The sequence below is a fragment of the Hyperolius riggenbachi genome, chromosome 10 (assembly GCF_040937935.1).
Source record: "Hyperolius riggenbachi isolate aHypRig1 chromosome 10, aHypRig1.pri, whole genome shotgun sequence".
NCBI classification, from domain to species: domain Eukaryota; kingdom Metazoa; phylum Chordata; class Amphibia; order Anura; family Hyperoliidae; genus Hyperolius; species Hyperolius riggenbachi.
In genome coordinates, this window is record NC_090655.1 from 245,384,298 (window position 1) to 245,408,510 (window position 24,213).

Below are 24,213 nucleotides of genomic sequence, written 5' to 3' on the forward strand. Positions count from 1 at the left end.
TTGATGGGTGGCAGTGACAGGGGGTGATTGATGGGTGATAGGTGATTGGCAGGTGATTGACAGGCAATCAGTGGGTTATTACAGGGAAGAACAGATGTAATTAATGCACTGGTGAATTGATAAGGGGGGGTCAGAGGGCAATCTGAGCGTGTGGGCGAGTGATTGGGTGCCCGCAAGGGGCAGATTAGGGTCTGATCTGATAGGTAAAAGTGACAGGTGGTGATAGGGGGTGATTGATGGGTGATTGATGGGTAATTAGTGGGTGTTTAGAGGAGAGAATAGATGTAAACAATGGATTTGGGAGGTGATCTGATGTCGGATCTGCGGGCGATCTATTGGTGTGGGGGGGTGATCAGATTGCCCGCAAGGGGCAGGTTAGGGGCTGATTGATGGGTGGCAGTGACAGGGGGTGATTGATTGGTGATTGACAGGTGATCAGGGGGGATAGATGCATACAGTACATGGGGGGGGGGGGGTCTGGGGAGAATCTGAGGGGTGGGGGGTGATCAGGAGGGAGCAGGGGGGGGGGGATAAAAAAAATAGCGTTGACAGATAGTGACAGGGAGTGATTGATGGGTGATTAGGGGGGTGATTGGGTGCAAACAGGGGTCTGGGGGGTGGGCAGGGGGGGGGTCTGATGGGTGCTGTGGGCGATCTGGGGCAGGGGGGGGGAAAAATCAGTGTGCTTGGTGCAGACTAGGGTGGCTGCAGCCTGCCCTGGTGGTCCCTCGGACACTGGGACCACCAGGGCAGGAGGCAGCCTGTATAATACACTTTGTAAACATTACAAAGTGTATTATACACTTTGTATGCGGCGATCGTCGGGTTAACATCCCGCCGGCGCTTCCGTATGGCCGGCGGGATGTTGCGGCGGGTGAGCGGCGCCAGGCGGAGGCGGAGGATCGCATCACGGATGACGCGATCGCTCCGCCCATGCCCCTACAAGGACCGCCGCCATTTGTCTATACGGCGGTCCTTGCGGGGTGCACTTCCCGGCCGCCAATTGTATATACGGCGGTCGGGAAGTGGTTAAGTAACGTCTCTACTACTTCTGCAGAACACCCAGAGTTCAACAACCTAGCCCTTTCAAAATCCAGGCCATCAGATGTAGTTGCTTCAGATTGCCATGTCTCATGGCCCCCTGTGACAGCAAATCCTCCATCAATGGAAGTGGCACCAGCTTCTCTTTGGCCATGATCTGAAGAAGAAGTGGAAACCATGGTCTTGCTGGCCAGTGTGGAGGGATCGCTATCACCACTGTATTGTGAAAACTCAATTTCTGCAGAAACTTGAAGATTAGTGGAGTCGGTGGGAAAGCGTAAGCCGTCCTGAACCACCAACGTTGAGTCAACGCATCCACTGCCAATGCTTGTCGATCCGGAAACCTCGAAAAGTACAGTGGGGTCTTGTGGTTTCTCCGGGATGCAAATAGGTCTACCTGAGGCATCCCCCACCTGCTGACTAACTGGTGAAATATTTTCGGATGTAGAGACCACTCGTTGTTGTCCAGGCAATGTCGTGAAAGGAAATCTGCCTGCTGATTCTGTGGTCCTGGAACATACACAGCTGAGATCTCCGTGAAGTAGTTCTGAGCCATCCTCATTATCGGGGAAACTTCTCTCATTAACGATTTGCTGTGCGTGCGTGCGTACCTCCCTGCTTCCTCACATAGGAAACTGCCGACGCATTGTCCATTCTGAGTAACACCGACTGACCCTTCAGGATTGGAAGAAAATAACGGATAGCCTGGTAGGCCGCCTTGAGTTCCAGCACATTCCAGACTATCTGCTGATCCGACATATTCCAGGAACCTTGGGCTGACTGACCGTCTAATATCGCTCCCCAGCCTATCATGCTGGCATCTGTACTAATCACTCTCCACTGTGGAGGGAATAGGTTTCGACATCTGCTCAGATTGTGACTGTTCATCCACCAACTCAAAGACTCCTTCACTGTTTTCGGGACTGTATATCAACTGCTTCAAGTCTCGCTTGTCCCACTGATCGAGAAAACTCAACTGTAACATCCTCAAGTGCCAATGAGCCCAGGGCACCATCTGGATAGTTGATGAGTGATGACATCAGCCCTAATATTTTCTGACGCTCTCTTGCTTGTGCAAAGTCCTTCACTATGAATCTCTGAATCACATTCTGAATTTTCATCACTTTTTCTTGCGGCAACGAAATTGTCTGTTGGACTGTATCTATTACTGCCCCCAGAAACAGCATTCTCTGCATAGGAACCAAAAGACTCTTCTTGTGATTCAGAATCCACCCGAATTTCTCCAATGTCTCTATCAGTGTTGACTGATGTTGCAGTAGTAACTGTCTCGATGCGGCCAGGAGAATTATATCGTGCAGGACGCGTATTCCCCGAAGACGCACCACTGAAATTACGGCGAGAAGTACCTTGGAAAAGGTTCGCGGCGAGGTTGCGAGCCCAAAAGGAAGACAAACAAGCTGCAGGTGTACCTGACCTACCGCAAACCGAAGAAACCTTTGACACTTCTGACCTACCGGAACGTGAAAATACGCGTCCTTTAGATCTATGGACGACATCCAATCTCCTGGCCGCATCCACATCATGATAGAAGACAGCGTTTCCATCTTGAATTTTGGAATGTAAATAAACTTGTTTAGCTTCTTTTAATCTAGAACTGGTCTCAGATCTCCTGACTTCTTTTTTATAAGAAAGATCGGTGAGTAGAAGCCTGTACCTTCTTCTGAAGGCGGAACTGGACAAACCGCCTTTTGACTTATCAGTTTTGAAATATACTCTTCTAAGATCATTCTTTTGTCCCTTGACTTCGGAATTTTCGTTACCACCAAATTGTCCTTTGGTGGACAACCTCTGAAAGTCCATTCGTGACCTAACGATACAGTCGTCTTTACCCAGGTATTTTTTATGATTCCCATCCTGATGTCCCTGAATTGCTGCAGTCTTGCTCCCACCGGAACAACTTGGACGGGCCTCATCTCAAAAAGACTTATTTGCTTCAGATGCGGTATTAGAAACTTTAGACCTGTTCGATCTCTGGAACGCCTGATTTGGCCTCCAATTTCTTCTGAACTCTTTGCCAGGTCTATATGATTTGGCTTCAGAAAAATTATAAACCTGTTTCCTGTACTGAGGAAATCTTCCCCCAACTTGCTTCCTTGAATTTGCGATCCTGTGGTAGCAGACCAGACTTTCCCCCAGTCACTCGCGAGATGGCAGCATCCATTTTTGGACCAAATAAATTCTTACCATCAAATGGAATTTTCAACCAGGACTGCTTCGAAATCGGGTCTGCTGCCCATGGCTTCAGCCACAAACATCTTCTGGCCATAATTGAATATAGCATGGATCAACTTGAAGTTCTAACCAAGTCAATACATGCTGCTCCTACAAAATCTGCAGTTAAAGATAACTCCTGAAAGGCAAATGACAGTTCCTCCACACTTTCCTTTCTTTTCATCGCTTTCTGCAAATCTTCAACCCACACCTTCAATGCTTTTGCTACTGAAGTCAATGTAATAGCGATCCTGGCAGACTCTCCTGATGACAAATAGCACCTTTTGAGATCTTGGTCTATTTGGCGGTCCAAGACATCTCTAAACAATGTAGAATCTTCCATTGGAAGCGTAACATTTCTCACTATCTTCATCAGAGAAGCATCAACCAATGGGTTTGATTGCACTAGATTTTCACTTTCCTCAGAAAGGGGATACAGCTTCTGAAACCTGTTCTTCAAAGAAGGCTTTTTCACTGTTTTCTCCCATTCATGAAGAATAAGCTCCTTAATCTCCTCCATTAGAGGGAACACTATTCTTTCTTTACTTAACTGTTTGTAGTATCTTTTTCTTTTATTTCTGGGTGAAGAAACTTCTTCTTCCCATTCAATCGCTTGCTTAACTCGTGTAACAAATGGAGGAACTAATGAAAAGTCAAATCCTACACCCCTTAAACAACTACTCAGAGAATACGAGGAACTCTCAGGATATAAGCTTAATCACGACAAAACAGAAGCCCTTCCTATTAATGTCCCCCCTCCACTCCTCGAAACACTACAGGCATCCTACAATTTCAACTGGAAAAAGCATTCACTGAAATATTTGGGTATCTTCCTTACAACGTCATATAACTCCCTATATAAACATAACTTTCCCCAATTAATTCATACCATTATCCAAGATCTTCATAAATGGGCCAAATTCAATATTTCATGGATTGGACGGTTACATTCAGTCAAAATGAACATACTCCCCCGTATATTATACCTATTTGAAACCCTTCCAGTAGCAGTCCCCTCAGCCCAACTAGCTCTATTACAACGGGAAATAGGCAAATTCATATGGAACAACCAGAAACCAAGGGTCTCCAAAAAAGTCATGATGGCTCTGAGGGACCAAGGGGGCCTAGGTCTACCCAACATAGCCTTATACTACAAAGCTGCTCACCTACGCCAACTAACCGAGTGGTCAGACTTTACAGTTAAAACTAAGTGGGCATTAATAGAGGCTACTCAAGTCTTACCCTTCTCACTGGCCTCATTTATCTGGCCCGACAGAACTTGTTCTCCTCCAGCCTCGTTGGGTCTATCTTTTACCAAATTCACCATTCGCATCTGGTCCTCTATCACACCAGAAACTGGTCTGAAGGCCTCACATAGATTAACACCAATCCTAGGCAACCCTAAATTCAAACCTGGCCTCGAACAGGACTTTATGGCAAGATGGTATTCGAGGGGATACTTTAGGCTACATGACTGGTTGCAACCTAATTCCACAAACTTCATAACCTACGACCATTTATGTGAAAAACACCCCCCCTCGTCTAGACTCCTACATGAATATAATCAGATCACACACTTTTTGAGGTCTCTAGTTCCAATCTCTACACCCATTAAAGCTACAACGATTTATGAGAACCTCTGTATTCATAAAGGGTACCAAAAAGGCCTCATCACTCTAATCTACTCCCTTCTTTGCACTAATTCCTATTCTCTTTTCCCAACCCACGATTACATGGCCAAATGGGAATCTTCCCTCTCCCGGCCTATATCAAATAAGGACTGGGAATCCATCTGGCAGAACGCCAAAGACTCATCAATGTGCGTTCAAATTAAAGAAAACATATATAAGATACTGTTCAGATGGTACCTAACTCCTGCTACCCTCTCACGTATATACCCGGGTTCCTCGGATCTGTGCTGGAGGGGATGTGGGCTCAAAGGGTCAATAGAGCATGTCTTTTGGTACTGTCCTCTTTTAACTTCTTACTGGACCGAAATCCAAAACCTTATTTTTAAAGTCTTGGACTTAACGATTCCCCTAGACCCCACCTATATGTTGCTTGGTAAATCCATCCCTCAAGCCCGTAAATTCGAGAGAATTTTAATAATCCGCATTCTCACTGCAGCCAGGCTATCTATAGCCTCTAATTGGAAAAAAATAGCCCCCCCTGAATTACCTGAAGTCCTAGCAAAAATCAAATGGAACAAACTTATGGAACAATTAACTGCCTCCCTCCGGGACTCTGAGGCTAGATTTGATAAGATTTGGGGCCCATGGGAACACTATCTAGATAATGGTTGATAAAATTAAAACTCCTTTCCCTACTCCCCTAGACTATAAGGCAGTAAGTCACCTTGGCTCTAAGTAATCTATCACCTTCTGATCAAACCTGAGATCCGACCTACTCATTTCAAATATTGTTTTTGATGTTGTTTTTGTATTTGTTTCTGTCTTTCTTACTTTTTCTTTTTTAGGTCATCACTCTCATTGGTACAATTGGTAATCCTACTCAGTTTTCCCCCAATCTTGACAATTTCCTAATGGACGCTTAATTCCATATAAGTCTATCTTCTCGAAACCAACGTAAGAGACTTGAAACTATTTCGCATAAGGTCATTGACTTTCTTCCTCATATAGACATGATAATATTGAAATCCATGAATATAAACTAGTCTTCAACTATGTATAAGTTATTACATCTTAGCGATTGAGGGTAAGACTGTACTATCCTGTACGAACACATCTCTTGTACCTGTTGATATATGCTTTTGAACTCAATAAAAATAGTGTTACAAAAAAAAAAGAAAAGTCAAATCCTAGACCCTCATCATCAGAGTCTGAACTTGAATCTGACGACACTGATTATGGAGAAGAGGCACGTGATGCCTCGAGTTGGGGCGACTTCTTAGATACTGAAATTTCTGAGACTGCATCCTTTACCACTTGCTTGATAAGAGATGATACATCTCTCCCCTCTCTAGCTATATCTGCATAGCATAAATCACAAATTTTTTTATTGGGCAGAGATGGCCTTCCACATATCCAGGAACTATCCACTGGAGGTCCTGTTGGACCTTGAGTTTCTACACCAGAGGGGCCTGCCTGGACTTCTAGCACTGATTTGTCACTTGAAGATGATCTTTTGTTCTCTTGAAGATGAAGTTCATCAAAATGACTAATTTTCGACTTTTCTTTAGAGCTACTCCTGTGCGTGGATACAGCATGCTCTTTCGACACATGTTTTTGTGATCTTGATTTCTCTCTTGACTCATTCCGTCGAGTACTTCCTCGAGACTTGTATTCCTGTCAAAATGACGATAAAACCATCAGCATTTTGACCGAGAGAATTCAGCTCACAAAATAAATACCACCCTTACCTATTTGATCTAGATTTAGACTCGACCTTTTGGTACTCTCCGCTATGTTTTCCCATTGCAGCAGCTGAAACAAAACAATGAACTATGAGGACTGCCATCTAGTCCAACCTGCTCAAATTACAATCAACTGATAATAATTGATATCTGCCAGCTCACCCCCAGATATACCGGTACTTAAATATACACTACACACACACACACACACACACACACAACACACACACACACACACACACACACACACACACACACACACACACACACACACACACACACACACACACACCATAAAGCAGCCAGAACATTGCTCCATAGAAGCATATTGCAACCCTATGAGATCAACAACAACAACTCTAGCCACTGCAGGAACCCTGCCTACCTCCTGAAAATACATGCTAACCATACAATCTGTTTATATCAAGCAAAGAATAATAAACCAGCGTCCTACCTGTCCTGTGACCAAACGAGATTACACCACTCCTGGGGTAATGAGTGCTCCAGCCACCACCTCAGTCGCCGCACGCTGTGGAGAGAACGCCATCCACCCACTCCACCAATTTAAATCTCAGCCAGCGGAAGCGCCTTGCCGGGAAAGACCATCCGCCCATAACAAAGATGGCCGCCGGCTCACTTCCGCCAGAACGCTGTTAACACAGAGGAAATCTCTCTCGCGCGCGAGAGAAATCCGGAAGTCCCCGGCTGACCCGGAGGGAGGAATGACCAGACGCTGCTAACATAAGATAGCAGCAGAAACCAAACGGCCTAATCAGCTGAAAGCTGCAGGGAAACCACGATACCATTTAGGTATCAATTGTGGTCGCAGGAAACTATAAATTAGATGTCCCGGAGAGTACCAGAGGGGACTCCATGTCTTATGGAAGCCTTTAGCTACCGAAGATCAAGGACTACAGCAGAGAGCCACGCTGCTGGACCCGCAAAGCGGAGGTAAGGGAACAAATCCTGCTGGAGGCGAGGACAAAAAAAGGAATGATGGCATGGGTTGTGGGAGACCTTTTATAAATGTATTGTCCTATTGGGGCAAAGGGAGGCGGGGCTTTGCCCAGTAGTATACTGACATGGCAAACACTAGGGAAAGAAACATGAGGCATGGTGGGGGAGATGAGAGAGTGAGGAAAGAAGCATGAGGCATGCTGGGCGGGGTAAGGGGCGAGAGAGAGGAAAGAAACATGAGGTGTGCTGGGAGGAGATGAGAAAAGGGAAAGAAACATGAGGCATGCTGGGGGATATGAGAGAGGAGAGAAACATGAGGCGTGCTGGGAGGAGATGAGAAAAGGGAAAGAAACATGAGGCATGCTGGGGGATATGAGAGAGGAGAGAAACATGAGGTATGCTGGGAGGAGATGAGAGAGAGAGAGAGAGAGAGAGAGAGAGAGGAAAGAAACATGAGGCATGCTGGGGGTAGGATGAGAGAGGAAAGAAACCTGAGGAATGCTGGGGGGGGGGAGAGACAAAAGAAACATGAGGCATGCTGGGGGAGATGAGAGAGAGGTAAGAAAAGAAACATGAGGCATGCTGGGGGAGATGAGAGAGAGGAAAGAGGCATGAGGCATGCTGGGGGAGATGAGAGAGAGAGAGAGAGAGGAAAGAAACATGAAGTATGCTGGGGGAGATCAGAGAGTGTGGAAAGAAACATGAGACATGCTGGGAGTAGATGAGAGAGAAGAAAGAACCATGAGGGATGCTGGGGGGAGGTGAGAGAGAGAGAGAGAGGAAAGAAACATGAGGCATACATGGGGGAGGTGAGAGAGGAAAGAAACATGAGGCATGCTGGGAGGAGATGAGAGAGAGAGGATAGAAACATGAAAGAAGTGTTTGGGTGTTGTTGTGTTTTGGCTCTTGCCAAAGCTGTATAGCAATTGCATTGTATTAACTCTGAATTATTACCAGTGCTCACTAGTAGTACCACTTTATATAGCCATATTAACCCAACACGTACACACCTGCTTTGCGCTGGTTGGTCCTCATCAGTATAAGGCATGGGGTAATATGGATCAATAATACTGTACAAATCCACAGCATAAATCCATTAAAGTAAAAAATAGGCAGCAGTTCCGATACTGACCACAAGATGGAGACCTGATATCACTTGTAACAGGAGCACTGCACTCATACCAGGGTGGAACGCAAAGACCAGAAGCCGTGGGTCAGGACCGGAAGTAGGAGCAAAACATTGCTGGGAAGCGGCGAGGAAGGTAGTTAAACACATTATTTAATGTCTATTAACATCCAGTAATCGCCCTGTGGCCCCTTTGTCGTGACCTCACTGCCCGACCCAGAGGAATTTATCCTGTATCTTCCTATATGCACACACCATTATGCTTCTATCAATAACCCCCCCAGTGTAGGGATGGGAGGGGGTAAAGCTGAAGAAATCCACTTACTGGCCAAGCAGCAGTAATCAGGTTATGCTGCTCACAGTCAAGACTTGCTGCAGGTTTCTACTGGGAGTGATAACACAGGGTTTCTGTTGCTTGACCAGCAGGTGGATTTCCTCAACCTTCCCACCTCCTTGTCTGAAACTTAACCCCCCCCCCCCACCCCACATGTACCCCCATTACCCCAAGCACTGGAGTGTTATTACATGTGTGTCAGGATGTGTCAGGACTATGTTATTACATGTGTGTCTATTTCTCCATGCAGAAGTGGCAGTTTATTTTTGAAGACTATAGAAGGGCACAAGGATCTATACAAGGACACCGTTATGGAGCATCAACTTCCCCTCACATCACCGGGTAAGAGCAGACTTTTATTTCTTGTAAAGGAGAAAGCAGTACAGAGGGTACACCTAGATCCCCCATCATCTGATAATAACATAGAGACAACATATTCAGTCAGTCTGTGTGTTTCCTACAGATGAATCCAGTAACAGAAACCCACCAGAGAGATGTACAGGTCCTCTTTATTCCCAGGATTGTCCACAGGAATATCTCACCACCTCCCACCATTATCAGGTAGGTGGAACGGATCAGTATATCATTTCAATAGTGTTTTTGTGTTAAAGCAAACCTCTGAATTCAATCAAATTAAAAGTTAGATTCTCGCCTAACTAGTGGAATGCCTATAGATAGTCCAGATGCTTTCCTGATCCTTCCTGAACCCATTGCTGATGCCTGGGATCCTCTTGTTCTCCATGGTTTTGCTGCTGGCCAAGCAAGCGAGCAGCCATACTTTGCATGTGTGATTGAGGTCCACACATGCCGAGTACCATGAAACTGGTTGTGCTTGAAAGAAAAGCTATACATGACTGGCTTGGCTCTACTGGGCAAGTGCAGACCATATTCACGCACGCTCAGTACAGCCACGCTAATATACGCATAGGGGTGTGTCCAAGAGAACATTTTTAAAATCCTTTGTGGAATATCAGTTCAGGTACACTTTAATGATATAATTTTTTGTGTTTTGTGGATTTAGTGTGAAAAACAGATTGATGTAAAACTTGAGGTTAAAAAGGAAGAAGAGACTTATGTGAGGAGTGATCAGCAGACTATGGAGGAAGGTGACATGATGAGGACAATTAAAGAGGAAAAAGAAGAGACTGGTGTGAGGAGTGATCAGAAGACCATGGAGGAGGGTGACATGATGACAAATATCAAAGCAGAAAAATATGTTTGCACAGGTAAGTAATGAATGCTATATTCGCTTAAATGCTCACATTTGTATTTATATTTGATGAGTGTAAGATAAATCGAGTGACTGGCAATGGTAGAATCAGCAGATCTTCACATGAGAGACCGCTCTGTACGGATATAAAATTCCTCTCGCTGTCCTTTTTACTATACAGACAAACCTATGGCAGGAGTCCTCATGCACAGTCTGGACTTCACCGCCTCACTACTCACCACAACCAGTGTCTTCCCTCGACTAAGCATGCACACCTCTCGTAAGCAAACGTTGTTTGCTTTTGTGCAGTTAGTGCAATTACATTTTAGCAGCCTCAGTATAATATCATGTTCACAACAAATGAGATTCTGTACTGCACATGAAAGGCCCATCCCCATCCCTCAGTATAACATTATATTACCAACAAATGAGGAGGAGATACTCAATAAACGAAGATAACAGAGGCGCCAACAAAGGATAAAATAGCTAAAAACTGTTTAAAAGGAAGGAAGTGTGTGGACTTGCCTCCTTCAGGTATATAAATGACCAGGCAGAATGAACCTTTATAAACATAACCTTGACATTTATTAAAACAATTCTCCAAATGTGCAACGCGTTTCACGGGCCAACATCCCGCTTTATCAGGCAATCAAGTGTGGAGAACACTGGGGAAAAAACATAAAAGAAAAAACAATGCTAGGAGGTGCTTGGAACAAACAATCAACGTAATCTATTTGTATAACCAGAGTAGCCTAGACCAAATTGAAATAGGCAATAAAATTGTACACAGCACTTCAAAATGTAACATAACCAGCAAAATATCTATAGTAATGTATACCAATTTCATACACATTAACATAGTGTGGCCCATATATATAAGTATATGTATACACACCTATATATGGAACAATGTAGCATAGTGTAATAACCTTGTTGGAGATCAAATTAAAAATATGTCAGAGTATTAGGACATAGGTGTCCCTCCATGCTGAAATGTGTATTGTTATGATGTCAATAAAATCTGAGGACACCCGTGTACCATACCAATGTTGTGGTCTAAATATAACCAATTATAATCGTATGCTGGCAACTAGAGACATTTAACTAATGCACGGCGGCATAAATACCACAAATAAGGAAAAATCACCATTTACACTTACCCATTCAGGGTCAATTGTTGTGCCAGAGCGCCTCTGTAGCAACCGAGGCGTCCGGCAGGTCTGATATAGTGTAAAAACTGGCGCCAACCTAAGTGTCCGGGCGGAAATGTGCGCCGGGAAATCTCGCGTTACCCTGACGTCATGGTAGCGCGATGCGGACATATTTCCGCATCGCGCTGTACTGGTATGCGACTAAAGCAGCAAAAGGCGATGAGAAGTTTGCATCCCTACGGCTGTCAATGATAATGTGGATGCGACGATGACGTCGCATCCGCCCAAAGGAGATGGGGGCGTAGAACGCCGCAGCGCATGCGCAACATGAAGAATGTGCGCCCTGCCGCAATCTTTGGTAAGGGCTCTATCCAGAGCACCAAATGCATGTCAGCCTGAAAACAGGCTGCATATATATGAAACAAAAAAAGGCAAAAATGTATGAACTCATCCAAGAAGGGAAGCATGGGGAGCAACACTACCAAGTGTACATAAAAATATCTACAGTATATATGGCCAAATGGCCGCAATGGTATTGTGGCCCATGGATAGACATTTACCTGTGGAGTAAAATATATATATAAAAATATGAACACCACCTAAGGAAAAATTAAAGCAGAAAAGAAAGCAATATAATCATTTGTTGATTGAATATATCAAACTTCATCTTGGATACAAAAAAGTGTGCCCAGCAATCAAAGAATCACGCAACTGCTGATGTTGCGGTAAATAAAAATTGAGCTTAAGACAGTGAGATTACTCTATAGAAATATAAATAATGTAACAAGGTATACAACACTAAATAAAAAGTTGGATAAAAGAGAGGACACATTATTAAAAAGAGATTAGTAAAGACTTTCTTATGAGCTTTAGTAATTTAGTACAGTTTTTCTAGGAGGAGATACTGTACACCATATGAAAGGTCCATCTCCATTCCTCAGTATAACATCATAGTACCAACAAATGAGGAGGAGATGCTGTACACCATATGAAAGGTCCATCTCCATTCCTCAGTATAATATCATAGTACAAACAAATGAGGAGGAGGTACTGTACACCATATGAGAGGCCCATCTCCATTCCTCAGTATAACATCATAGTACCAACAAATGAGGGGGAGATACTGTACACCATATGAAAGGTCCATCTCCATTCCTCAGTATAACATCATAGTACCAACAAATGAGGAGGAGGTACTGTACACCATATGAAAGGCCCATCTCCATTCCTCAGTATAACATCATAGTACCAACAAATCAGGAGGAGATACTGTACACCATATGAAAGGCCCATCTCCATTCCTCAGTATAACATCATAGTACCAACAAATGAGGAGGAGATACTGTACATCATATGAAAGGCCCTTCTCTATTCCTCAGTATAACATCATAGTACCAGCAAATGAGGAGGAGATATTGTACACCATATGAAAGGCCCATCTCCATTCCTCAGTATAACATCATAGCACCAACACATGAGGAGGAGATACTGTACACCATATGAAAGGCCCATCTCCATTCCTCAGTATAACATCATAGTACCAACAAATGAGGAGGAGATACTGTACATCATATGAAAGGCCCATCTCCATTCCTCAGTATAACATCATAGTACTAGCAAATGAGGAGGAGATATTGTACACCATATGAAAGGCCCATCTCCATTCCTCAGTATAACATCATAGCACCAACACATGAGGAGGAGATACTGTACACCATATGAAAGGCCCATCTCCATTCCTCAGTATAACATCATAGTACCAACAAATGAGGAGGAGATACTGTACATCATATGAAAGGCCCATCTCCATTCCTCAGTATAACATCATACCACCAACAAATGAGGAGGAGATACTGTACACCATATGAAAGGCCCATCTCCATTCCTCAGTATAACATCATAGTACCAACACATGAGGAGGAGATACTGTACAGCATATGAAAGGCCCATCTCCATTCCTCAGTATAACATCATAGCACCAGCAAATGAGGAGGAAATACTGTACACCATATGAAAGGCCCATCTCCATTCCTCAGTATAACATCACAGTACCAACACATGAGGAGGAGATACTGTACACTATATGAAAGGTCCATCTCCATTCCTCAGTATAACATCATAGCATCAACAAATGAGGAGGAGATACCGTACACCATATGAGAGGCCCATCTTCATTCCTCAGTATAACATCATAGCACCAACAAATGAGGAGGAGATACTGTACACCATATGAAAGGCCCATCTCCATTCCTCAGTATAACATCATAGCACCAACAAATGAGGAGGAGATACTGTACACCATATGAAAGGCCCATCTCCATTCCTCAGTATAACATCATAGCACCAACAAATGAGGAGGAGATACTGTACACCATATGAAAGGCCCATCTCCATTCCTCAGTATAACATCATAGTACCAACAAATGAGGAGGAGATACTGTACACCATATGAAAGGCCCATCTCCATTCCTCAGTATAACATCATAGTACCAACAAATGAGGAGGATATATTGTACACCATATGAAAGGCCCATCTCCATTCCTCAGTATAACATCATAGCACCAACAAATGAGGAGGAGATACTGTACACCATATGAAAGGCCCATCTCCATTCCTCAGTATAACATCATAGTACCAACACATGAGGAGGAGATACTGTACACCATATGAAAGGCCCATCTCCATTCCTCAGTATAACATCATAGTACCAACACATGAGGAGGAGATACTGTACACCATATGAGAGGCTCATCTCCATTCCTCAGTGTAACCTCATAGTACCAACAAATGAGGAGGAAATACTGTACACCATATGAAAGGCCCATCTCCATTCCTCAGTATAACATCATAGTACCAACAAATGAGGAGGAGATACTGTACATCCTATGAAAGGCTCATCTCCATTCCTCAGTATAACATCATAGTACCAACAAATGAGGAGGAGATACTGTACACCATATGAAAGGCCTATCTCCATTCCTTAGTATAACATCACAGAACCAACAAATGAAGAACAGATGCTGTACACTGTCTGATATAAGGCCTATCTCCATTCTTTCTCAGTATAACATCATAGTACTAATGGCGACATCAAACCAACAAACACTGATTCTGGTAGTACCTTTAACCACTTAGCTCCTGAGGGGTTTTTCCCCTTCTTTACCAGAGCAATTTTCACTTTTCAGTGCTCTTTCCATTCATATGCCTATAACTTTATTACTCTGGGACGCTATCTCTGCCCTTCTCCCCAGCTCCTGTCAGTTGTGTGGAGGGGGGGGGGGGGGGAATGCAGGTGACATCACATGCAGCTCAGTTGAGCTGAAGATTGGATGAGGAAGAGTGGCTCTGTTCTTTCTGGAATGTCCAGCCAGACACTCTCCTCTTCTTCCCCCTGTACTCCTCATCCCGCTGCCAGTCGGAGTTTGTGTGTGTGTGTGTGTGTGTGTGTGTGTGTGTGTGTGTGTGTGTATGTCGCTGGCTTCTGCTAATGAAGGAGGGGGGGCTCTAACTCAGCCTCCGCTAGCTAGAACTTTAGGATGCTTGGCTCTTTGACCCCCATGATTATTCTGTCCTGTGATTCTGATTGATTCTGATTGCTTTCCCTGGGCCTTGATTGATGCCAGAAGTGACTGGTGTGAGGGAGCTGCAGCTTGAGGGGGAGAGAGCAGAGTTAGCCAGTGTACAGATGGTCATAGACTCACACAGGGCAAAGGCAGACAGAGTCACAGAGTGATTAGTGAGGCACCCTGGCCTGTTGACAGCCATATACCCAGCAATATCCCATGCGACTGACAGTGTCATTACTACCAGCGGCCAGGTTCAATCCGCAGTTTTTAAAATGAAACTACCAAGATTTTTTTTTCCATGATTCCTATATACATGGGTGGTGTAAGAGGGGATATCTGATGCCTTAGCATATTGATAAGCTGTCTTATTATCAATATCATACAATATCATGGCCCAGAAATCCTCTTTTCCACACTAGGACCACCCATATATATAGGAAAAACTGCTAGTGTCATTGTCAAATCAGCAGAAGGGTAGTTAGAACTTTAACGAACACTTTAAAAAGCACTCCCGGCCACAGGAGCATGACCGAGGAGGGGCGAGGCTAAGAAGCGGAGCAGCGTGGAATGGCGGTGAGGGAGCAGGAGGCTTCAGGGGGCTAGAAGACGCCCCATGTAAGTAATTGGCCAATTTTTCTTCAGTTAAGTATCCCTTTAAGAGCTTCCAGTACATAAGATGGAGCCTAGCCTTTCACTTTAAAGGTGAGAGGGGTGATTCCCCACCTAGTAGCACCCAGCGTGACCTTCCCCACCCGGCTACTTTTTCATACCACCCGGCTGGAATACATTTCTGGGATGAACACTGTTTAGAAAACTATCGGAAAGGGTGGGAGGTAAGGGGTTAATTGTAATGATGGGTCTTTTTATAAAAAAAAAAAAAAAAAGCATTTAGGTGTAATTTTAATATTTAGTCACAAGAAGTCCTGGCGCATTATTTCCTATTAGAGCCCTATAAGTACGCTAAACAGGAAGTAATGCGTGGATGTATTACTCTGGAAGATGCAATGATGCAGGCATCTTATTGATGCCAACGATCAATGACATGGGGACTTAGATTAATGAATGGGAACTGCATTCCAATTCATTCATCTCCCCTCTAACAGGCAGCGGCGAGTACCCGTGAGGGAGCAATAGGTGGCCATCCACCGCCATTGAAGTTTATCTATGTTGATGGGTAGGAACTGAAGTCCTGCCCGATGTAGATATACTGTAGGAAACCACATAAGTGGTTAATGACTAATTGTACATGGTTTATTGCAAGCCCTTAAAACCCCACATTTCTTCTTCAGGCATTATACAGAACTGTTCAAAAGTGAAATTAACATACAGAGATGTATAAGTGGTACTGTAGGCTCAATCTGACATGAGGTCACACAGTTTTACCTCTTTTGAAATGTTAGACTTCCTCTGTGTTCAGATCTATTGAACCCTTACAGCATTTGTCAATACAGGTAAACGCAAACAATATTAAACTTAGCTCTCAGCCAGAGAGCAGCAACAGGCTGAAGTGTTAAAGGATACCCGAAGTGACATGTGACATGATGAGATAGACATGTGTATGTACAGTGCCTAGCACACAAATAACTATGCTGTGTTCCTTTTTTTTCTTTCTCTGCCTGAAAGAGGTAAATATCAGTTCATAGAAGATTTTATTTTTTGTCACAAGTTAGCGGAAAATGACACTTTGTGACAAAAAAAAGGGAAAAAAAAGTTTCCATTTCTTCTAACTTGCGACAAAAAAAAATGAAATCTGCCACAGACTCACTATGCTCCTCTCTGAATACCTTAAAGTGTCTACTTTCCAAAATGGGGTCATTTGTGGGGTGTGTTTACTGTCCTGGCATTTTGGGGCCAGCCTAAAGGTGCTCATTGGACTTAGGGCCCCTTAGCACAGTTAGGCTGCAAAAAAGTGCCACACATGTGGTATTGCCGTACTCAGAAGAAGTAGTATAATGTGTTTTGGGGTGTATTTTTACACATACCCATGCTGGGTGGGAGAAATATCTCTGTAAATGACAATTTTTTGATTTTTTTTTTTTTTTACACACAATTGTCCATTTACAGAGATATTTCTCCCACTCAGCATGGGTATGTGTAAAAATACACCCCAAAACACATTATACTACTTCTCCTGAGTATGGCGATACCACATGTGTGGCACTTTTTTGCAACCTAGGTGCGCTAAGGGGCCTAACGTCCTATTCACAGGTCATTTTGAGGCATTTGGATTCTAGACTACTCCTCACGGTTTAGGGCCCCTAAAATGCCAGGGCAGTATAGGAACCCCACAAGTGACCCCATTTTAGAAAGAAGACACCCCCAAGGTATTCTGTTAGGAGTATGGTGAGTTCATAGAAGATTTTTTTTTTGTCACAAGTTAGCGGAAATTGACACTTTGTGAAAAAAAACCAATACAAATCAATTTCCGCTAACTTGTGACAAAAAATAAAATCTTCTATGAACTCGTCATACACCTAACAGAATACCTTGGGGTGTCTTCTTTCTAAAATGGGGTCACTTGTGGGGTTCCTATACTGCCCTGGCATTTTAGGGGCCCTAAACCGTGAGGAGTAGTCTTGAACCCAAATGTCGCAAAATGACCTGTGAAAACCTAAAGGTACTCATTGGACTTTGGGCCCTTTAGCGCAGTTAGGCTGCAAAAAAGTGCCACACTTGTGGTACTGCCGTGCTCAGAAGAAGTAGTATAATGTGTTTTGTGGTGTATTTTTACATATACCCATGCTTGGTGGGAGAAATATCTCTGTAAATGACATATATTAGATTTATTTTACACATAATTGTCCATTTACAGAGAGCTTTCTCCCACCCAGCATGGGTATGTGTAAAAATACACCCCAAAACACATTATACTACTTCTCCTGAGTATGGCGATACCACATGCGTGACACTTTTTTGCAGCCTAGGTGCGCTAAGGGGCCCAACGTCCTATTCACAGGTTATTTTGAGGCATTTGTTTTCTAGACTACTCCTCACGGTTTAGGGCCCCTAAAATGCCAGGGCAGTATAGGAATGCCACAAGTGACCCCATTTTAGAAAGAAGACACCCCAAGGTATTCCGTTAGGTGTATGGTGAGTTCATAGAAGATCTTATTTTTTGTCACAAGTTAGTGAAAAATGAAACTTTGTGAAAAAAAACCAATAAAAATCAATTTCCGCTAACTTTTGACAAAAAATAAAATCTTCTATGAACGCTTCATACACTTAACAGAATACCTTGGGGTGTCTTTTTTCTAAAAAGGGGTCACTTGTGCAGTTCCTATACTGCCCTGGCATTTTACGGGCCCAAAACCGTGAGTAGTCTGGAAACCAAATGTCTCAAAATGACTGTTCAGGGGTATAAGCATCTGCAAATTTTGATGGCAGGTGGTCTATGAGGGGGCGAATTTTGTGGAACCGGTCATAAGCAGGGTGGCCTCTTACATGACCGGTTGTATTGGGCCTGATCTGATGGACAGGAGTGCTAGGGGGGTGACAGGAGGTGATTGATGGGTGTCTCGGGGTGGTTAGAGGGGAAAATAGATGCAATCAATGCACTGGGGAGGTGATCAGAAGGGGGATCTGAGGGTTTGGCCGAGTTATCAGGAGCCCACACGGGGCAAATTAGGGCCTGATTTGATGGGTAGGTGTGTTAGGGGGTGACAGGTGGTGACAGGAGGTGATTGGTGGGTGTCTCAAGGTGTGATTAGTGGGGGGAATAGATGCAAGCAATGCACTGGCGAGGTGATCAGGGCTGGGGTCTGAGGGCGTTCTGAGGGTGTGGGAGGGTGATTGGGTGCCCTAGGGGCAGATAGGGGTCTAATCTGATGGGTAGCAGTGACAGGGGCTGATTGATGGGTGATCAGTGGGTGATTAGATGGCAGAACAGATGTAAACAATGCACTTTGGAGGTGATCTGAGGGTAGGTCTGGGGCAATCTGATGGTGTGGGTGGGTGATCAGATTGCCCGCAAGGGGCAGGTTAGGGGCTGATTGATGGGTGGCAGTGACAGGGGGTGATTGATGGGTGGCAGTGACAGGGGGTGATTGATGGGTGATTGATAGGTGATTGACAGGTGATCAGTGGGTTATTACAGGGAAGAACAGATGTAAATATTGCACTGGCGAATTGATAAGGGGGGGTCTGAGGGCAATCTGAGCATGTGGGGCGGGTAATTGGGTGCCCGCAAGGGGCAGATTAGGGTCTATTCTGATGGGTAACAGTGACAGGTGGTGATAGGGGGTGATTGGTGGGTAATTAGTGGGTGTTTATAGGAGAGAACAGATGTAAACACTGCACTTGGGAGGTGATCTGATGTCGGATCTGCGGGCGATCTATTGGTTTGGGTGGGTGATCAGATTGCCCCCAAGGGGCAGGTTAGGGGCTGATTGATGGGTGGCAGTGACAGGGGGTGATTGATGGGTGATTGATGGGTGATTGACAGGTGATTGACAGGTGATCAGTGGGTTATTACAGGGAAGAACAGATGTAAATAATGCACTGGCGAATTGATAAGGGGGGGGTCTGAGGGCAATCTGAGCGTGTGGGCGGGTGATTGGGTGCCCGCAAGGGGCAGATAGGGGTCTAATCTGATGGGTAGCAGTGACAGGGGCTGATTGATGGGTGATCAGTGGGTGATTAGATGGCAGAACAGATGTAAACAATGCACTTTGGAGGTGATCTAAGGGTAGGTCTGGGGCAATCTGATGGTGTGGGTGGGTGATCAGATTGCCCACAAGGGGCAGGTTAGGGGCTGATTGATAAGTGGCAGTGACAGGGGGTGATTGATGGGTGGCAGTGACAGGGGGTGATTGACAGGGGATCAGTGGGTTATAACAGGGAAGAACGGATGTAAATAATGCACTGGCAAATTGATAAGGGGGGGTCTGAGGGCAATCTGAGCGTGTGGGCGGGTGATTGGGTGCCCGCAAGGGGCAGATTAGGGTCTAATCTGATGGGTAACAGTGACAGGTGGTGATGGGGGGTGATTGATGGGTAATTAGTGGGTTTTTAGGGTAGAGAACAGATGTAAACACTGCACTTGGGAGGTGATCTGATGTCGGATCTGCGGGCGATCTATTGGTGTGGGTGGGTGATCAGATTGCCCGCAAGGGGCAGGTTAGGGGCTGATTGATGGGTGGCAGTGACAAGGGGTGATTGATGGGTGATTGACGGGTGATTGACAGGTGATCAGGGGGGATAGATGCATACAGTACACGGGGGGGGGGGGGGGTCTGGGGAGAATCATAGGGGTGGGGGGTGATCAGGAGTACTCAGGGGGCAGTTTAGGGACTAAAAAAAAATATAGCGTTGACAGATAGTGACAGGGAGTGATTGATGGGTGATTAGGGGGGTGATTGTGTGCAAACAGTGGTCTGGGGGGTGGGCAGGGCGGGTCTGAGGGGTGCTGTGGGCGATCAGGGGGCAGGGGGGGCAGATCAGTGTGTTTGGGTGCAGACTAGGGTGGCTGCAGCCTGCCCTGGTGGTCCCTCGGACACTGGGACCACCAGGGCAGGAGGCAGCCTGTATAATACACTTTGTAAACATTACAAAGCGTATTATACGCTTCCTATCCGGCGATCGTCGGGTTAACAACCCGCCGGCGCTTCAGATTGGCCGGCGGGTTGACGTCGCGGGTGGGCGGAGCCTATTGCCGTTCTGCGTTACGTGGTCCTGGGGCTGCCACTTTGCCGCCGCCAATATGAAGTAGGCGGTCGGCAAGTGGTTAAAATGTCTGCCAGTATGGCTGTATACGGCCTTAGCATTGCATTTATATGTTCCTGCATGTCTTTCCCTTTCCTTAGGCTCATTGATAGTTTTGTTAGTAGGAATAACTTGCTGTTTAAACTGAATCTTTCATGCAGCTTATTTGTATGTGGTATTTATGGCATTTGGATGAGGTGTGGTGTTTGGGATAAACAGAGGTCTCAGCTTTCTGAGTCTCCATCTAAAGGGAAACTCTAGAATCAGTTATGCATGTCAGCCATGACAGAGGGAGTCATTACTCAGAACTTTGCTTTGATATGTAGTGAGGCCTCTGACATCAGCAGGTAACATGTACTTTCACTCTTCTCCCAGCAGGTGGAGACAATACTGGGAACAGGTCAGAGGGACACCTTCTTGTACCTCCTCCTTGTAATGTAGAAGATAATGGCGTCACACAGATTCCTCCAGGAATTTCCACCATTCCCTCCAATCATCAGGAAGCTTCTGGAGGGTCACATCCTGTTACCCCAAATATCCCTCCAGGTGTGCACACTGCTGGCAGAGCTAATGATTGGGGTAATTCTCAGGAATCTTCCAGTACGGCAGATACTGTAAAAGGTGAAGGCAACAAGAAACATTCATGTCTGGTTTGTGATAAATATTTTACATCTTATCGGAACCTTGTTAAGCACAAAAGAAGTCACAAAGAGCTGCGGCCTTTTTCATGTTCAGAGTGTGGGAAACATTTTCTTTATAATTCACTCCTTCAGAGGCACCAGAGAACACACACAGGAGAGTGTCCCTATTCATGTTCAGAGTGTGGGAAAAAGTTTACTGCTCACTCAACCCTTAAGAGTCATCATAGAACACACACAGGAGAGCGTCCTTATTCATGTTCAGAGTGTGGGAAAGGATTCACTCTTAACTCTACCCTACAGAGTCACTTAACAACGCACACAGGAGAGCTTCAGCATCCTTTTTCATGTTCAGAGTGTGGGAAACATTTCCCTTCTAATTCACACCTTCAGAAGCACCAGAGAACACACACAGGAGAGCGTCCTTATTCATGTTCAGAGTGTGGTAAAAAGTTTACTACTAACTCAAGCCTTCATAAGCACCAGAAAATACACACAGGAGAGCGTCCTTATTCATGTTCAGAATGTGGTAAAACGTTTACTACTAACTCAAGCCTTCAGAATCACCAGAGAACACACACAGGAGAGTATCCTTATTCATGCTTAGAGTGTGGGAAAAAGTTTACTGTACACTCAAGCCTTCAGAATCACCAAAAAACACACACAGGAGAGCTTCCTTATTCATGCTTAGAATGTGGCAAAAAGTTCAGTAATAGCTCAAACCTTCAGATTCACAAGAGAACACACACAGGAGAATGTCCTTATTCATGTTTAGAGTGTGGGAAAAAGTTTACTGTTCACTCAAGCCTTCAGAATCACCAGAGAACACACACAGGAGAGCGTCCTTTTTCATGTTCAGAGTGTGGGAAAAAGTTTTCTGAGCATTCAAGCCTTCGGCGACACCAAAGAACTCACACAGGAGAACATCCTTATTCATGTTCAGCATGTGGGAAAAAGCTTACTACTAACTCAAGCCTTCGTAAGCACCAGAGAACACACACAGGAGAGCGTCCTTATTCTTGTGCAGAGTGTGACAAAAAGTTTACTCAGCCCATACACCTTAAAAATCATCTGAGAACTCACACAGGAGAGCGTCCTTATTCATGCTTAGAGTGTGGGAAACAGTTTGCTGATCCTCGAAGCCTTCGTAATCACCAGAGAACTCACACAGGAGAGCATCCTTATTCATGTTAAAGGAAACCTGAGATAAGGATAAAAAAAAAATATATATACATACCTGGGGCTTCCTCCAGCCCCCTTCAGGCCAGTCAGTCACTCGTCATCCTAGTCCACTGCCTCGATCTTCTGGGTCCCGGTAATTCAGCCAGTCAGGTGTAGTGCGCCTGCACATCCCATAACCTGCGTGCACAGCTGAACTGCGCCGACTGGTCGATTCACTAAAAACCATAACAGAACTGATCTAGGACATATAGCTATCCAATAAGTCCCCTAACAGGTTTAACCACAACTATCATTGCCCACAATCCTTATACAGTAAATTCTAAATCATACTATATGAATGCCATAACTCCACTATCCCTAAGAATCCACCCACCTGCCGAATGCTGTCCACCTTAGTCTGTCAACAGGTAATTTGGATTATATTGCAGCAATACTAAGTAAAGTAGACCTGTCTTTTTACAATAAGATCTTTGGTCTATAATTCCCTTTAATCTATCTGCATACACCATATGCTTCAAATCTGTTATACCTAGGACAAGTGGCTATTTGTAAACATAGCAAAGATGGTATAGTGATTATTAAGAAACCTTCACAATCTCTTTGCTGTATACCAATAATATTTATGTTTATTACATAGATTACCTATTGTGTTGTTGCCTGTTGCATTTAGTGTGGAAGCCTTTGGATATAAAACAATCATTATACCACTACTAGGAATTGCATAGCATTCTGCTTCCTCTAAAACACTATAAATACTATCTCCAATCCCTTATCAATTCCAACATACATTTAAATACCTCTCTCATATAGTATAGAAAATTAAAACTGCAAATGGACTGAAGAGGACTTCTTCTCCGGACAACTACTCTTACAGGGTTATTTAAGTGACAATAAAAAATGAGTTTGACTTACCTGGGGCTTCTTGCAGCCTCCTGGAGTCATCCTGTGCCCACGACGTCCGTTCTAGTCACTTCAGCAGTGGTGAACCCTGCAAAGCTGGCTGGTCGCAAGCTGCCACAAGCTGCGCACACCCTAAATGTGCTCCTGCGGCAAGGAGCGCAGAAGCAATTTTCACATGCTACGCGTGCACAGAGCTCTCCCGCACTGCTTTGTGGGGGTCCCCTGCTGCTTATCGGAGGGACTAGCATGGATGTTGTGGGCACAGGATGAGTCTAGGGGGCTGCAAGAAGCCCCAGGTAAGTTAAATTTTTTTATTTTGCCTTAAGATTTCCTTTAACCTCTTCTGCCTACGTTGTTGTTTTAACGTATGCATCCGAGCAACTTTCACCTCCCATTGATTCCCCAATAACTTTATCACTACTTATCACAGTGATATCCCTACTTATATACTCCATCCCAAATCACTGTGCCCCTCCATCCCATATCACTGCACTCCTATACCCTCAATCCCACGTCACTGCGCCCCTATATCCATCCCCTCACCTCCTTCAGTATTTAAAACTATCTAAAATATCTAGAGTGGCACACACACAGACGCTACACACACAGGCTCACACAAAAACAACACAGCACTGGCACACAGACACTGTACACAGAAGCACAGCACAGATACACAGAGGCACTGCACACACAGGAACAGCACATATACACAGAGAAACTGCATACACAGGCACAGCACAGATACAGAGACACTGCATACACAGGCACAGCACAGATACACAGAAACACTGCACGCACAGGC

At 44.7% G+C, this 24,213-nt stretch overlaps 1 pseudogene; it reads left to right on the forward strand.

Annotated features, from left to right (window-relative positions):
- Window positions 1-7,377: 7,377 nt before the first annotated feature.
- LOC137537034 (zinc finger protein 850-like) overlaps window positions 7,378-24,213 on the forward strand; it is a 55,581-nt pseudogene continuing 38,745 nt past the window's right edge.